At 39.9% G+C, this 10,218-nt stretch overlaps 1 pseudogene; it reads right to left on the bottom strand.

Moving 5' to 3' along the window:
• Positions 1 to 1,207: 1,207 nt before the first annotated feature.
• On the bottom strand, positions 1,208 to 4,422 carry LOC116623889 (annotated as a pseudogene).
• Positions 4,423 to 10,218: the final 5,796 nt, after the last annotated feature.

The raw sequence follows: 10,218 nt of genomic DNA, 5'->3' as shown, positions 1-10,218 counted from the left end.
GATACATCACTTTAATTGGTAGGCTATGGTTTTCATTTACATTTCCCTAATGATTTGTGATATTTATGATATATCCAATTATATCCACTTTATTGGGGTATAATTTATATATAAAATAGACACATTTTATGTGTCTATTTTCATATGAATTTGACAAATGTATATATCTATATAACTGCTATTACACTCAATATGGAAAACATTTCCATCACTCTAACAGTTTCATCTTAAATCTTTTCAGTCAATTCCCCCAACAACTCTAGCCCCAGACAAGTACTGATATGTTTTCTGTCACTATAGATTCAATTGGCTTCTTCTAAAATTTCATATAAAGTTAATCATACATTATATATGCTTTGTGTATAGCTACTGTCGTACAGCATAATATTTCTGAGATACATCCATTTAATTAAATGTATCAGTAATTCCTTCCTTTTTGTCACTTAGTACTATCCCATTGGACAAACACACCTCAATTTGTTTACACATTCACAATTTGGTGAGAAATGTTTGGCTTTTCCCCCAATTTTTGGCAATTAGGAATAAAGCTGCTGTGAAATTTTATCACAGTAGAGTTCATTTTTAAATTATGGCAAACACACCAGGAGCAAAATAGCAGAAGAGGAAGCTCCAACTCCTCATTCCCCCATGCAAATATTAAAGCACCAACAGAAAATGGCTGAACATACATTTTGTGAGAAGACAGGGATTCTTTTAACTTAGGTATTTACCTAGGATTGAAATTGTGGGATTCTATGGAAAATGTATGTTTTACTCGATAAGAAATAGCTAAAATGATATCCAAACTGATAGTAGCATTTTATTAAAAAAAATTTTTTTTTAGACGGAATGTGTTTTACGGGCAACCAATGAGCAGGTTAATGAACCATATAACTTTCTTTACTTCAAACTAACATTCAAGAAAGATGAACCCAAGATGCATCCTCTTATACTGACCAACAGAACTAAGTACAAATGAAGTCCATGGTGTACCCCATTAGCATGCTGCACTGTATGTTAAGAAAACGAGCCCTGCCCCGCCCTGAGCCCTGACCCCCTGGCGAACACAGAAAGATGGTTGTGAAATGTGAGATGATGATACTGTCAGGTAAGAACTTCTTTTCATGCAGTCAACTGCCATAGAGGTGGCACTGAAAATCCACAGCGCCCACACCCAAACTCAGTCAGCGGTGGTCCACTGGTGATGTCAACTATGCTCCTTCCACAATATCAGGGGAATCCTGTGGTCAGGCATGCTGGTGGCAAAGCCCAACTCAAAGCCCAGGCCCAAAGCCCAAGCCCAAAGCCCAAGCCCAAAGCCCAAGCCCATCCAATCCATTGAGCCAGGATGCTTCGTCCGCCAGGAAGCTTGAGCCTCTCCTTGATTAGCAGAGGCCAGCGGCTAATCAGGCCCTCTGTCTGCAAGTCCATGATATACAGCGAGCGGTTGTCAAACAGCAGGGCAAAGATATCTCCAAAGCCAAGCAAGGCCAAGTTTGCTATCTCAGGAGTCTGATGACCCTGAGAATATCACAACTGGCAAAGTCCCGTAGTGCCAAACTACAGACTATATTTGCCATCATACTGAAGTCTTGGCTATGGGCAGATACTTCTAGCCTCAGAGACAGACAATGTCTTTAAACACTTGCAGTTGATTTCTCTCCCACTTGGCCAAATCTTGATCTCATAGTTGCCCACACTTTAGAGTATGTAGTCTCCAGGGCTGTGCAAAAGAGACTTGACTTCACACTCGTGCAGAATCACCTTGGTGACCCATTCCGTGCGCTGCTGTGTTCAGGCTTGTCCCAGCACATAAAGCCCATATTTTCACAGTGAAATCTTCAGAGCCACTTACCAAGATATCCAGTTCATCCTTGTGGTTACCACTAAACACCGCCCCTGTGTGACCCCGGAAGTGCTGGGTCCTGGCTTCCGGAACTCCATGCCCAACAGGCCACAGTGTTGTCAAAGGAGCCCGTCCCAAGCTTCTGCTCATCACACTTGACTGCTGTGCAACTGTGGGTCTGGATGCCATCAATGCACTGCCCTGTGCTCACATCCCACAGCTTTGCAGACAAGTCGTCTGACCCTGTGCAGAGAAATCCAACTTTGTTGTCAAGTGCATAGACTCTGGCAGTGTGTCCCATTAATGATGAGGGCTCAAAGGCTTCGAGGTTCCAGTTGCTTCATTCTCAAATAGGCCTTCAAGCAAACCTTCTTCCAGGGCAAGACGTCCTGAACAGAATCACCTACGTGCCAGCCCAAATTTTTACAGGCAGTCTGAGGATTGAGCCATTTCAACAAATAAAAACTCAGCTCCAGGGGAAGGAGTTTGGGGAAGTCTCCCAAGTTATTGGAGAGATGCCTGAGCTGGACTGCCCTGCTCTGACTAATCAGGTGATCCAGAGTTTCATTTTCCTGCCAGTCCCTCCGAGAAAGAAATGTAACAGAAATGTTACCAAGCCACCCCTCGAAGTCCTTTCTCTCCAAAAAGTTATGGAGAAATTGACCTGAGCGAGTGCTGCAGGGGCCGGGAACCTGGCGCCAAGCTCACACCAACTAGGTGCGCTGGGCTGCTAGAGCTTTCCAGCAGCAGGTGCACTGGGCAGCCCTGGCACCTGCAGGGAGAGAAAGACAAAGGGCCCTGGCACTGGTAGCAGCATTCGAAACTTCCACCAGCAACGCGCGCGAGAGTTCCAGTTGTTGCAAATACTTGCCAAATAAGGAATTTGGGGCCTTTTAAAAATGTTAACCATCCTGTGGCTGTGTTGCCATTTCTCGTTGTGGTTTTAATTTGCATGTTCTTTAGGAGTAGCCGATGCTGATTATGTCCTTACTACTATATGTATATATAAACTATTTTTGTATATTTTTATTTTTTATATTTTTATATATGTATTATATTTTACTATATATATAATTTTTAATTGTTCAGCTATTTTGCCCATTGTATTAGTGAGTTGTCTTTTTTTTTTTAGTGAGTTGTCTTCTTAATAAAGAATTGTAAGTGTTCTTTCTATATTTTGGTTAAAATGTTCTTCTGAAGATATATATATTCAAATGTATTTTCTTATTCAGTGGCTTGCCTTTTCACTTCTTTTTTTTTAAAGATTTTTTATTTATTTACTGGGTGCGGGGGAGAGAGAGTACAAGCACACAGAGCAGCAAGCAGAGGGAGAGGGAGAGGGAGAAGCAGGCTCTGCACCGAGCAGAGAGCCAGACGTGGGACTTGATCCCAGGACCCTGGGATCATGACCTGAGCCAAAGGCAGCTGCTTAACCGACTGAGCTACCCAGACGCCCCTGCCTTCTCACTTTCTTAATGGCACCTTTAAAGATATAAACGTATAATTTTGAGGAAGTCAAATTTGTTAACTTTTTTCTCTTTTATAGTTTGTGCTTTTTGTGACCCATTTTTTGCCCGTGCCAAGAAAATCTGTTTATTTGACTAAGGCTAGATAAGAATTTCTCCCAAAATTGTTGGCTCACATATTCTGTGGGACAGGAATGAACATTGGGCTTAGTAGAGATGCGTTGTCTTTACTTCATGATGTCTGGGCCCCCAGATGACAGACCCAAAACCTGAGTATTATAATCTTCTGATGACACTTAGACTAATGTGTAAGTTAATGCTGACTATCCACCGAGACCTTAGTTTGGATTTTCAGTTGGTAAGCCTACATATGGCCTCTCCATGTGACCCAGAGTTCCTCAGAACCTGGTGTCTGGGTTTCAAGGGCAACTGTCTCAAGAAAAAGGAAGAACAGATCTAAACTATATCCTTTTTATGATCTACCCAGAAATCATATAACATTATTTCTACTACACTGTATTGGTCAGAGAAGTTACAATTCCCTACCCAGATTCAACAGAAAGAGGACAGAAACCTCAACTCTCAGAGGGAGGAGATGTCACTCACATTGTCACAAATATGTGGCATATATTTGTCATGGATCTACCATCTACCACGGTCTGTCCTCTGGTCAAAATAATTCACATTCTTCCTACATACAAAATTCACATGTGCCTCTTCCGAAACCCCCAGACTCTCATCCCATTAAGTAACAGGTTCAGTCTTAAGACCCAGGATCTCACCTAGATCTGTACCATGTTGGATGAGGCTGCTCTGCTCTCATACCTCATGTCACGTGGTCAAGTATAGTTCCTCTTGATTTGAAAATCCTGTGAAGAGATGTTATCTGTCACTCACACCCACATGCAAACATTCACACGCCAACATGAAATGTTTGACAGGCATAGATCCTCCTTTGCAAAGGGAAAAAAGCATGAGGCGTGTTGGAGTCAATGGTCCATAACAATTTAGAAATCCAGTTAGGTACCTGTTGCTAGTTCCTTGGTTAGGGTTCAGTCCTACTGCTTGGGAATGACTCACCAAAGCTTTTGATTCTATGCTTTTGTTCATCCTTCCTTCTCAATAAAAAGTGGGATATGTTTATAGCTGACTTCTCTTTTTTCTCAACATGCTTCCTACTCATAAACGTTGGGGCTACAGGGCGCCTGGGTAGCTCAGTCAGTTAAGTGTCTGCTTTCGGCTCAGGTCATGATCCCGGGGTTCTGGGATTGAGTCCCATGTCGGGCTCTCTGCTCTGTGGGGAGCCTGCTTCTCCTTCTCCCTCCGCCTGCCGCTCTGCCTGCTTATGCTCTCTCTCTCTCTCTCTGCCAAATAAATAAATAAAATCTTAAAAAAAATGTTGGGATTACAAAAATTTCTTTTAATTTTGTAGTCCAAGCTGATATAAGTCTTTCAAAAACATAGTGATTTTCTTATGAATCAATACATAATCTTCTCCATTAACAAAAGCCACACTCATAAATCTCTTTGAGTTCAGCCCTGCTTTATTTGGGCATCCCCTATGACTTCTGAGGAATACTGAATGCTCTTTAGATCTTGCAAACTCCATTGTTAAATTGAGAAGATCTGTGAGACAAGTCTGTAAAGAACTTTAAGGGAGCTTTTGTTCAACTAAATGATTCTTGGAAGTACCACATTAGATTTTTCTTTGGTCTTACAAAGGATCTTATAATTTTCCTATGCATTTTCTCTTTTCTCTGAAACCCTTCTTTAAATCTAGAATCTTGGAAAGCCTGCAAGTAACAGTTTTTGAACCTTCCTTTGTATTTAGCAGTTTTTCCTTTGAGTTATTTCTCTAACATTTTCCTGTAAGCAACAAGAAGTTAGATGGCCCCTTTGATACTTGGCCTCAAATCTCCTTAGTTGCATCATTCGATTTATTACATATAGTTTCTATTTTCTAGATATCTGCAGGTGACATTGTGTCTAAACTTACCGCCACTACAAAACAAGGTTTTCCTTTACTCCATGTTCCAATAACAAATTCCTTCTTTCCTTTAAGCCTTAAATGACACATTTTATGATGGCCTTGATGCTTCCACTGATAATCTGAAGGCTTTTCCAACTTTGGCCTAATATCTGGGGCTCAAAGCACTGCCACGTTAGGTTTCCCTTTTATGGTGGCATCTCCATGTAACAGATATCTTCAGTTAGTATGGCTGTGTGACAAATTAGCCCACCACGTACGATGTAAAGCAACCATTGATTGTGACTCATGGATTTCATGGGTCAGGAGTTCAAACAAGGGAAAAGTGGGGACATTTTTTTCTCTGTTCCATGGTGTCTGGGGGCTCAGCTGGAAAACAACATCACTGTATATAGAATTTTTTGCACCCTGTTCCAAATAATCTTAGCCCCTCCTACTGCCCTGGTGGTATTTCTTCATTGTGGAGTCAGGAAGGGTGGCTGTGTTGGGAGCATCCTCAGGTTAAGACACCATGGATTTCACTGTTCTTACTAAGATTCAGTACATTTTCTTGAACACTTCTTACATTGTTTAATGCCTTTGACAAAATTCCAGAGTCTTTAAATCGTAGTTGCTGTTTTTTTTTTTAAAATAGTTTTGTCCATTTTTAGTACTGCTTTTCCAGGACAGGAATTACAAGATCCTCATTCAGCCATACTGGAAGTCCCCCCCCCCCCCCACCCCTGCTTTCTTCACCTTCATTTTTGAAAGAAATTTTCACTGAGTAAAGAATTTGTGCTCCACTGTGTTCTAGCTCATATTATTTTCAATAAGAAAGCTACCATTGTCCTTATCTTTGTTCTGGAGCGTATAATAAGTATGTTCTTTCCTCTAAACGCTTTTAAGATTTTCTCTTTATTGATGGGTTTACATGATTTGATCACAGCATAATTTAGGGTCACTTTCTTCATGTGTCTTGTGCTTAGAGTTCATTCAACTTCCTGAAACTATAAGTTGATTATTTTCATCAATATTGGAGCCATTAATTCAAATATTCTTTCTATTCCCCCACTTTCTCCTTTCTTTCAAGGACTCCAATTCCACATACATTGGCATCTTGGATTTTTTTTTTTTTTTATAGTGCATGTATGCCTTATTCTTTTTTCCCCTCTGCTTCATTTCAGAGAGTTTCTATTATAACATTTGCATTCACTAATCATTTATTCTGCACTGTCTGCTCTGCTGTTGATAACAGTGTATTTTTTATCTTAGACATTGGGATTTTATCTCTAGGAATTTTATTAGGGTCTATTTGTACTTTTCATGTCTCTATGTAATATATTCAATTTTTCTGTAGCTTCTTGAAAATATGGAAACTATACTAATAACCATTTTCATGTCTTTGTCTATAATCTATAATGTCAATTTGGGATCATTTATGATTGATAAATGTTTCTTATTGTTACATCACTATGTTCCTTATTCATTGCATGCTTGTTAATTTTGGCTGGATAACAGCCGTTGTGAATTTCATCTTGTTTGGTGATGGATATGTTGACATTCTTTTTTTTTTTTTAAAGATTTTATTTATTTGACAGAGAGAGCACAAGCAGAGGGAGAGAGAGGGAGAAGCAGGCTCCCTGCTGAGCAAGGAGCCCAATGTGGGACTCGATCCCAGGATCCTGGGATCATGACCGGGGTCGAAGGCAGCTGCTTAACCGACTGAGCCACCCAGGCATTCCAGATATGTTGGCATTCTTAAAAATATTCTTGAGCTTCATTCTGGGGCATAGTTAAGTTACATGGGAAAAGTTTGATCCCTCTGGGTATTGTTTTTATTGTTAGGTGACACCAAAGCAGTGTTTAGTCTAGCATTACTTTTTCCTATTCCTGAGGTAAAAACAAAACCAAAACAAACAACATACTTCTGAGAACTCTACCCAGTGCTCTGAATTATGAGATTGAGATTGTTCACTCTGGATGGTGGGAATGGGCTTTATGCCTAGCTTATATAAGCTCTGAAGACTTTTCTGTAATTCTTTTAGGTGATTTTTTCTGCAACCTCACACATGTGCAATGATCAATATTTAGCTAAATACTCTAGGAGAGGGGCACTTTGGGTGGCTCAGTCGGTTAAACATCTGCCTTCGACTCAGGTCATGATCCCAGGGTCCAGGGATCGAGCCTTGTGTTGGGCTCCCTGCTCAGTGGGGAGCTTGCTTCTCCCTTACCCTCTGCTCCTCCCCACCCCACCCGTACTCTCTCTCTCTCTCTCTCTCTTTCCTCTCAAGTAAACAAGTAAAATCTTTAAAAAAAAACACCCCAAACTCCAGGAGATTTCTTTGCAGATACCAAGTTCTTTCTCTGTGCAGTTCTCTCTTCTTCATTATTTGTCCCTATGAATTCTAGCTGCCTTGGCCTCCCCAGACTCCCAGCTCTATCTCTTCAAATCAGGGAGACTGCTGTGTTCCACCTGAGTCCCCCATCCTATTCTCTAGGCAGTACTTGGGCAATATCAGGGAACAGATTATTTCTTCTCTGATTCTTGGAGATCAATGTCCATCATTACCCAGGGTCCGGTATGTGGAGGACCAGTTTTAATATACTCATGTGGTTTGTTGTTTCAGGTGGTAAGTTAACGATCAGTGTAACTCTTGTATTCACCCACATAGTCTTCATATTTATTGCTCTAGATTTTTTTATATAATTTTAAATTGTAACTGATACAATTTTTCCTTCAATCTGAAGAACTTCCTTTAACTAGTTTTTGTAACGCATGACCATTGACACTGAATTATTGCAGCTTTTGTTTGACTGATTTTGTGTTTTCATTGTGCCTTCTTTTTTAAAGAGTATTTTCGATGGTATAAAATTCTAGGCTAACATTTTTTTTGTTTCTTTCAGCACTTACTGAAAGTTTCACTGTCTTCTGGCATGCATTTTTTTTCTGATCAAATATCTGCCATCTTTTAAAAAGAATTTTTTCTCGGGGTACCTGGGTGGTGCAGTTGGTCGAGTGTCTGACTCTTGATTTTGGCTCAGGTGGTGATCTCAAGATCATGAGATTGAGCCCCGCATGGAGCTCTGCACTCCGCACGGAGTCCGGATTTTCTCTCTCCTTCTGCCTCTGCCCCTCCTGCTCGTGCTCTCTCTCTCTAAAATAAATTAATTAATTAAAAAAAAAGGATTCTTTCTCTTTGTGTATTCATCTTTCTTTTGGTTGATTGAATGATTTTTTCGTTGTTACTGGTTTTCACCTATTTGATCACGATGTGCTTTGGTGGTGTTTTTTTTTTTTTTTTTTTCCTGCTTGAAGTTTGCAGGAAACTTGAGATTCTTGGATCTGTGTTTATACTTATTCTCAAACTTGGAAAATTTCAGCCATTGTTTTCTAATTTTTTTTGCCCTCCTTCACTTCTATTACAATTATACATATGTTAACCAGATTCCCTGATGGTCTGCAAACTTTATTCGTTATTTTCTCTCACTGTAGCTCAGTTTGGACAGTTTCTATCTCTACATCTTAAAGAGCCTATCCTTTATTCTTTAATATTTAACTCACTGCTTTTCTCTTCCAGTAAAGCTTTTGTTCTCAGTAGTATATTACTCAGCACTAGAATATTCATTTGGTTCTTTTTGTAGCACTGGTTTCTCTCCTCATTTTCATGTGTTTCTGGAATCCCTTGGGCATATGTATAACAGCTGTTTAAAATGTTTGTCTGCAAATTCTACCATCTCTCTAATTTCTGGGTCTGTTCCTATTGACTTATTTCCATTCAAGTTATAGGTCACACTTTCCTGCCTCTTTGCATGTCTATTAATAGGAATTGGATGCTTCAACAGCGTGAAGTTTACGTTGCCAAGTACTGGAAATTTGTTATCTTGCTTTAGCCAGTGTTGGATTGTGTTATGACTGGCATTAAGTGTACTTTTGGATCAGCTTGATTCTTTTGAAGCCAGTTTTAGGCTTTGTGGCATGGGTCTAGGATGGCATTTACTCCAGGGCTTTTGTAGTCCTATTTCTAAGGTTGACACTTGTGGGATTCTTCACTAAATTATTTAGATGTGCAGCAAATTTCACACTAGCTGCTGAGAATTTGACTATTTCACTGCCCTAGGAAAGCTCTGAGAATTGTTCGTCTCAGAGCTATTTTATTTTGATTTCACCATGGATTTTCACCTTCTTCGTAGGTGTCTTAGTATTGCGCTACAGACTCAAGGAATCATCTACAAATACCCTAGAACGCTTTCTTTGAATAGGTCCCTCTTGTTCACAAATTTCAGGGACCTCAGCCTTCCCAAAGGCCAATATCTGTCTTCTCAAATCAGTAAAAATGTCTATTCTCTGCTTAGTTTTCTATTCCTTGTTCTCCAGGAAGAGAGACAAAATGATCATAAAGCTTATCTCATTGCTTTCACTTCTCTCCAGGGTAAAAGTCTTTTACTTTCTATTGTCTAATGTTTGTAGACAGTTTTTAAAAACATTGCCCAGGGACTCCTGGGTGGCTCAGTCGGTTAAGCATCTGCCTTCGGCTCAGGTCATGATCCCAGGGTCCTGAGATCGAGTCCTGCATCGGGCTCCTTGCTCCGTGGGGAGCCTGCTTCTCCCTCTGTCTGCCGCTCCCCCTGCTTGTGCGCGCTCTCTCTCTCTGACAAATAAATAAATAAAATCTTTTAAAAAAATTGCCCAGTTTTCTAGTTGTTTTAGAAGGACTAGTACCTGTTATTCCATATTAGAAGCAGAAAATGGAATCTAACTTGTAAAAATTTCTCTTGTAAGTTGTTTGATTTTAAATTGTATTTTCTAGTTTTTTGATATTGGTATATAGAAATGAACTTTAATGTTTTAATATTAAATCCATCAACCTTACTTTCCTAAGACAGTTCTGATAATTTATCTGTGGTTACTTTTTCTACTTTTCTATGTAGACCATTTTATC

This window comes from Phoca vitulina, unplaced genomic scaffold, assembly GCF_004348235.1.
Source record: "Phoca vitulina isolate PV1807 unplaced genomic scaffold, GSC_HSeal_1.0 scaffold62, whole genome shotgun sequence".
Lineage (NCBI taxonomy): Eukaryota > Metazoa > Chordata > Mammalia > Carnivora > Phocidae > Phoca > Phoca vitulina.
The sequence above is the reverse complement of the archived record's forward strand: the minus strand, read 5'-3'. Positions and strand labels throughout refer to the sequence as shown.